This window comes from Papio anubis, chromosome 10, assembly GCF_008728515.1.
Source record: "Papio anubis isolate 15944 chromosome 10, Panubis1.0, whole genome shotgun sequence".
Taxonomy (NCBI): domain Eukaryota; kingdom Metazoa; phylum Chordata; class Mammalia; order Primates; family Cercopithecidae; genus Papio; species Papio anubis.
The window spans coordinates 63,081,315-63,089,332 of record NC_044985.1 but is presented as its reverse complement, the minus strand read 5'-3'; the positions used below and the strand labels follow the sequence as shown (position 1 = coordinate 63,089,332).

General features: G+C 38.0%; 1 pseudogene across 1 annotated transcript; it reads left to right on the top strand.

Annotated features, from left to right (window-relative positions):
- The first annotated feature begins 1,726 nt into the window (after positions 1-1,726).
- LOC108581345 lies at positions 1,727-3,563 on the top strand (annotated as a pseudogene). Its single transcript, XR_002516180.2, has one exon. The product of XR_002516180.2 is annotated as a DNA repair protein RAD52 homolog pseudogene (transcript).
- The last annotated feature ends 4,455 nt before the right edge of the window (positions 3,564-8,018 follow it).

Here is an 8,018-nt window from a genome sequence, read left to right as displayed (position 1 = left end):
GTTACATATGTATACATGTGCCATGTTGGTGTGCTGAACCCATTTACTCGTCATTTACATTAGGTATATCTCCTAATGCTATCCCTCCCCACTCCCCACTCCCGACAATAGGCCCCGGTGTGTGATGTTCTCCTTCCTGTGTCCAAGTGTTCTCATTGTTTAATTCCACCTATGAGTGAGAACATGTGGTATTTGGTTTTCTGTTCTTGCAATAGTTTGCTGAGAATGATGGTTTCCAGCAGCATCCATGTCCCTACAAAGGACATGAACTCATCCTTGAAAAAAAGAACTTTTAAAAAACCTGTAATTAGAATCATCAAAGAGATAGGAAAATAATGCATGCATAAAATAAGAAAAAATATAATATAAAATAAGAAAGATTAAGGTTATTAGAAATTAAAAGTGTTATTGTCAAAATGAGAACTTTAATAAAAGAGTTGGAAGATAGAATCATGGAAAACTCTCACACAGTAAAACAAAGAAACTATTTTTTTTAAAAGAGAGGGATAAAGCAATAAAGTCCAGAGGTTCAAGCTAGGAAGTCCTACATCCCCCCAAGATGAGTTCCAGAAAAAGAGACCAGAGGAAATCAAAGAAGAGAAATGGTCAAAGAAATAATAATGATAAAATTTCCTACAACAAAAGGACATGTCTCCAAGTTGTAAGAGGCCACTAAGTAATTCACTCTTACTAATGAGTTTAACAAAAGAAGTGCAAAACATATTTTCAAAACTACAAAATATTGTCAAAGGAAATTAAAGAAGATATAAATGATTTTTAAAAACGCAAGATGGCTGTACTCCCCAAAGTAGTCTACAGATTCAACATCATCCTTGTCAGACTTTGGGCTGCTTCTTTGTAGAAGTTGACAAGCTGAATCTAAAGTTCACACTGAACTTCAAGGAACCCAGAAGGGCCAAATCAATCTTAAAATAGAATAACAAAGTAGGAGGATTTATTCGTTCTAATTTCAAAGCTTACTAAAAGCAACAGTAATCAAGACAGAGTGGTACTGGCACTAGGATAGACATACAAATCAATGGAATAGAATTGTGAGTTCATAAATAGACCTGTGTGTCTATGATCAACTGACTTTTGACAATGATGCCAAGAGTATTCAATGAGAAAATAACAGTCTCTTCAACAATTGGTGCCAGTGCCATTCAATAGCTACATGCAGAAGTATGAAGTTAGACCCTTACTTTACATCTTAAAAAAAAAAAAAAATCCAAAATGAATCAAAGACTTAAACATAAGAGCTAAAACTCCTAGAAGTAAACATAGTCATAAATTTTCATGACCTTTTATTTAACAATGATTTCTTATGTATGGCACCAAAAGCACAATAAATGAAAGAGAAAAAAGATAAATTTGAATTCTTAAAAATTAAAGCTCTTGTATATCAAAGGACACTATCAAGAAAGTGAAAAAACAATCTCCAGAACTGAAGAAAACATTTGCAAATTGTATGTCTAATAAGGATGTAGTACCAATAATACATATTTTAAAATCTCTTATAACTCAACAAAGAAAAGAAACAGTAGGCAAAGGACATAAATAGATATCTTTTCAAGGAAGATATGCAAATGTCCAACAAACACATAAAAAAGATGCTCATCATCATTAATTATTAGGAAAATGCAAATCAAAACTATAAGACACCACTTCACATCCATTAGGATAGCTATAATAATAATTTTAAAACAACAAAACATAAATGTTGGTAAGGATATGGTGAAATTGGAACCCTTGTACTTTGCTGATGAGAATTTAAATGCTGCTGCCACTCTGAACTACAATTTGACAGTTCCTCAATAAATTAAACATACAATTACCATAGGACCCAGCAAGTAAACTCAGGTTTATACACAAAGTATTTGAAAGCAGATATTCAAACAAAAATGTATAGGTGGATGTTCATAGGAGTGCTGTGCACAATAGCCAAAAGGTGGAAATAACTCAAATGACCATTGACAAGTGAGTGGATAAACAAAATAGGGTAGACTGAGCTACCTGCATGCACTGTGCAGTGCCAGAGAGGTCAACCAGAATCAAGATGTCTGGCACTGAGGAAGCAATTTTTGGAGAGCGTGACAGTCATACTGCTGTTCATGGCAGCTGGGCATGCTTTGGACAGTGCCAGTACACAGTAGAAGAGTACCAGGCCGTCCAGAAGGCCCTGAGGCAGAGGCTGGGCCCAGAATACATAAGTAGCGCATGACTGGAGGAGGCCAGAGGTGTGTTACATTGAGGGTCATTGGGTAACTAATCTGGCCTATGACATGTTTGGTTACAACGGTGGGGCACACTCCATCACACAGCAGAATGTGGATTTTGTTGACCTCAACAATGGCAAGTTCTACATGGGAGTCTGTACATTTGTGAGGGTCCAGTTGAAGGATGGTTCATATCATGAAGCTGTGGGTTATGGTGTTAGGGCCTCCAGTCCAAGGCCTTATCTTTGGAGAAGGCAAGGAAGGAGGCAGTGACAGAAGGGCTGAAGCGAGCCCTCAGGAGTTTTTGTAATGCACTTGGAAATTGTATTTTGGACAGAGACTACTTGAGGTCACTAAACAAGCTTCCATGCCAGTTGCCTCTTGAAGCGGATTAAACTAAAGCAAAGAGACAAGATTTTGAACCACCTGTGGAATAGGCAAGATACAACAGCTGCCAACTGAACATGACCCTGGGACACCCACAACTTCAAGTGGTGACCTTCCCTTGCGGACCAAGCCACGTTGTGATTCAGGGGGACAAGGATTGCAGCTTTCCAACTTCTGAGCTCATCCACTATTGGTGAGAGAGGCCACATACCAGCAGAAGCTCTGGCAAAAGCAGCTGCAGCAGCAGTTCCGGGAACAGATGAAGAAACAGCAAGTCCAGTTTTCGCCGTCAGTTGAGAAGAGTGAGGAGACTCTTGGAGACAACTCTGAAATCTGGGATGTGACTCCAGATGCAGGGGATGGTGTGGTCAAGATTTGTCTAGAGAAGAACCACCCCAGACCTCTGACACACCAGCCTTGAACAACCAGATGGTGACCCAGAACAGGACTCCACACAGCCTACGCTGCCAGAAACCACAAGCAAAATCTGGATCTTGAGACCTCCAAACTTACAGCACTGACCAGTGCATAACAGGAAACTGGGAAGCTCATAGGAAGGGCCAGGACATAAAGAAAAGGAAATTGGATACATCTTAACTGAGCCTCTGACTACATCATTGGACTCTGTCACAAAGGGACTTTGGAAAACTACTTTTTGGTCATGAAATTGTTCATCACTCATGGAGAATTAACTTTATTGCTAAGGATTTATCGTGCTTCATTTTGAACCTCATCAATAGGATCTGCCTGAGAGCCTACTGCAGTTAGAGCTGAGCACATTTAAAAACCTCATCCCACACTCTAGTTGGGAGAGGCTCTGGACAGATGAAACACCTTTTCTTTGGCTTGTGAGGCTTCCCACTATTTATTTCTAAACTATTATGTTAACACCGATGGACATTTTAGGAATCACCAATGGCTGCTTGCCCTCAAGCAATATAGGCCAGACTTAGTACTAACCACCTGCCTCAGCAATTACCTACATTCAATTGCTTTACATAACCTCTGCCTTCTTTCCTTTAGGGCACCAAGCATTTAATATTGTCCACATTAAGCACTGAGGATCATGACAGGAAAAAGGTTAGAGTAGCACTTCTTACTGCTTTGTATCAATCCAGGCTACAGTCTTCATTTAATATAAATAAACTCACTTATGGGTTTATGACATAAAAAAATAGGGTATATTTATTTAATGGAATATTATTTGCCCTAAGAAAATAAGGTACTGATATATGCTACAACACAGAAGAACTTAAAAACATGAAAGAAGCTAGTCACAAAATACCACAAATTACATGATTTCTTTTATATGAAATGTCCCAAACAGACAAAATTATAGAGACATAAAGTAGATTTGTAATTACTTAGGAATGAGGAGGATAGGGAATAGGGGCTTGACAGCTAAAGGGTATGGGGTCCTCTGTGGTGATAAAATGTTATAAATTTGTCTTTGGTGATGGTTGCAGATAGCATGGATATACTTAAAAATCATTGAATTATATTCTTTAAAGTAGTGAATTGTGTGCTGTGTTAATTATATCTTAGTAAAACTATTTTTACAACTTGTAAAGGAAAAAATGGGAGGGCACCAAATGCTGAACACATTGACTAGAAAAAGACCCACATCAGTGCACATCAACAGGAAAAAAGAAGACACTACAATCTCCAGGTAAAAACCTTAGCCTTAGCTTACATTAAAAAGATTGTAGGGTGAGAATGGCATCGCCTTGTAAAAGAGAAAGCTTTGTAAGTTAGAAGACAATAGAGTAATACAAAATAATTGATGAGGCAAAATAATTTTCAGTCCCACATTTTTATTTGAAAATGAGGACAGAAGGAAGATGTATTCATAAATGCAGAGTATACTTTACCTTCCATGTACCCTTTCAAAGGGAACCATCCTTCTACTGGAGAATAGACTCCAGTAAAGTCAGCAAGTAAAACAAAAAGAAGAGCCAACCCAATAGTACAGCCAAGAGGAGCCCCAGGTTACTGACTTTGCAGCCCATATTGGAGTGAGAAGCAGAGAGACCTCAACTGGATATCTCTATGGAGAAGCTATTCAGTAGAATAGTGGATATTATGGAGCATTTTGAAGCACTCGTTGGGCAGTGTGGGGAGAATACATGGATAGCAAGTATTACATGTGGAAAAATTTGATAAGGAAAAAACACTGCTGAAAAGGGGGGAAATGTATCATAGTATCATATGTATCATAGTATATGTATATACACATATATATACACACATGTATACACATATATACACACATATAAATACACACATATGTATATGTGTGTACGTATATATGTATATATACACATGTGTATATATACATATATACGTACACACATACACACATATGTATATATGTGTATATGTGTGTGTGTATATATATGATTTTGCCTCACAATAAATAGTATGTTTATAGTTATAATGAATTGACATTAGATATAGATTTAATTTAAAAATACTGATATATACTAGGCAATGGGAGGAGAAGGGGTAAGACGGTATAAGAGAGCCAAATGCCTAAAATTAATAACTTGAGAAAATAAGTATGTTTTTGATTTAGGAATAAGAACTTGAGAATAGAAGAAACCACTAAAAAAAAGTCAAAAAATTGTCTTTGGGTAGAAGGACATGAAGGGTCTGGGACTTATTTTTCATTTTAAGTTTATGGTACTTTTAAATTTTTCAACCATCTCCATGTATTATTGATTTTTATTTCATAAACACTTCAAAAACAACAAAATTGAAAAGGTGATGGGGTCAGGCACGGTGGCTCACGCCTGTAATCCCAACATTTTGGGAGGCCGAGGCAGGTGGATCACCTGAGGTCAGGAGGTCGAGACCATCCTGGCTAACAAGGTGAAACCCCATCTCTATGAAAAATACAAAAATTAGCTGGGCGTGGTGGTGGGCACCTGTAATCCCAGCTACTTGGGTGGCTGAAGAAGGAGAATCTCTTGAACCCGGGAGGCAGGGGTTATAGTGAACTGAGATCACGCCATTGCACTCCAGTCTGGGCAACAGAGTGAGACTCCATCTCAAAAAAAAAAAAAAGGTGATATACAAATCTTTTGATACCTATTTCACTAACCTGAGCTTTATATTAGAGCTATGAAGACAAGCTATGTTGACAGACTCCTTTGGTTGGTGTCTACACAGACAAAATTCTAAACACTTAAGGACAAAATGCTTTTGTTGATGCCAGTATTATAATTTCATTGAGTATATATAGTTAAAGTCTTACTTAATTTCACTAGTTCCTTTTCTGTGTTTCTCTGACAAGATTCTAATTTAATATTGTATAATTGCTGGCTCTGTTAGCAAAGCACCTGCGCACTCTGTGGTTAAGAGGGTCCTGATAATTTGTTAGCTCTCTTGAAACCTTGTGGATTTTTAGACACACAAATCCTACTTTTAAGAAATCGTCAAAGTAATCCTCAATAGACCAGGAATTCAGGTCAGAAAATACTTTAAATCCCTCAGGCAGAAAGAGCTGTAAATCCTTTAGGTTACTTTGGAGGATCTGAAGTGGGATGATATGTTTAATTCTGTGAATTATGTGGCAAAATTAGAGTCACTTGGCAAATTCTTGCCATGATGCTACACTCTAGGGAGAGGAAGTCCATGCATGCTACATTATATTCCTGGGAAAACACAAAAAATAATGATTTCTTTCCATTACCCTGATCCCTTCAACATCCTGTTCCCATCCTGTTCCCCAGAGTTGCCCTCTGGATAAATGACCAGACCAAAACAAATTGGCCAAAAATTTTGAAATCAATACTTCTCATCTTTTCACCTCTAACTTCTCAGCTCTTTTAAGCTATCTTAACCCAGGTGTTCTCAAAAAAGAACTTTTCTTGAATCTAACATTGATTTTGTTGTTGTTGTTATTCTATACGATTGACTGAGTTTTTTCCACTCAACTTACTTGGCTATCTGATTATGAAAAGTAAAGCAACTCTCCATCTGGTTACCTGCTTACCTAACCTCTGTGTAAGAAACCTTAATGGAACCTGAATTTGCTCTTTTTTTTTTTTTTTTTTTTTTTGAGGTAGAGTCTTGCTCTGTCACCCAGGCTAAAGTGCAGTGGCTCAATATCAGTTCACTGCAACCTCCACCTCCCAGGTTCAAGCAATTCTCCTGCCTCAGCCTTCTGAGTAGGTGGGATTACAGGCACCCACCACCATACTCAGCTAATTTTTGGGTTTTGTTTTGTTTTTTTTTAGTAGCAGCAGGGTTTCACCGTGTTGTTCAGGCTAGTCTCGAACTCCTGACCACAGGTAATCCACCCTCCTCAGCCTCCCAAAGTGCTGAGATTACAGGCATGAGCTACTGCACCTGGCTGTCATTCATTTTTAAATATTATTTATTTAAGAAATACTCCATGCATACACACAAGCCTCAGGGATGTACCCTGGATTCTAGCTGAACTAACAATTTAAAAATAATTTGTGATCACAAAATACATATTGGTCCATCTGTACTCCATAAGGGCCTATCTTGCCCATCCTCCTTCCCGACATCCTTGTCCAGGGCTCTCCCTCCCACTAGATAGGGACACACAAATGATCCTTCTGTAACTTCTGCCATCTAAATGCCTCATGCTGGAGACCTTCCTCAGTTCCTTCCATGACCTTACTCTCGGTTTCATTAAGGACTGAAAAAGAAAAGGAAAGCCAAAGCAATAAACGGTAGCCAAGAAAAGTTTGCTTAGCCTCCTTTGTTGTCTCTGCCCAATTTTAATTTGGTAATAATTTGTAGGGAACAGATAAAGTCAGGGCCAGTCTTTCCTTGATGATTTTAAGGAAACAAAAAGCACTGATCTTGAAGTTCAGTCCCAGGATGTGTCTACTCTGCAATGGCAACTTCCATGTCCTTGGGCAAGCCACTTAACCCCTCTGATTTTATTTATGAGACAATAATCATATCATCGTTGTTATTTTTCTTTTTTTAACTTTTAGTTTCAGGGGTACATGTGCAGGTTTGTTATATAGATAAATTGCATGCCACAAGGGTTTAATCTACAGATTATTCCATGACACAGGAAATAAGTATAGTATCCAATATGTACTTTTTTTATCCTCACCCTCCTCCCAACTCCACCCTCAAGTAGGCTCCAGCATCTATTTTTCTAGTCTATGTCAATGTATGCTCAATGTTCAGCCCCCACTTATAAGTGAGAACATGCAGTATTTAGTTTTCTGTTCCTGAATTAGTTCACTTAGGATAGTGGCCTCCAGCTCCACTTATGTTGCTGCAAAGGATAGGATCAGCATAGTATTCCATGGTATATATGTACTACACTTTTTAAATCCAGTCTACCATTGATGGGCATTTAGATTGATTCCATGTCTCTGCTATTGTGAATAATGCTGCAATGAACGTGTCTTTATGATAGAA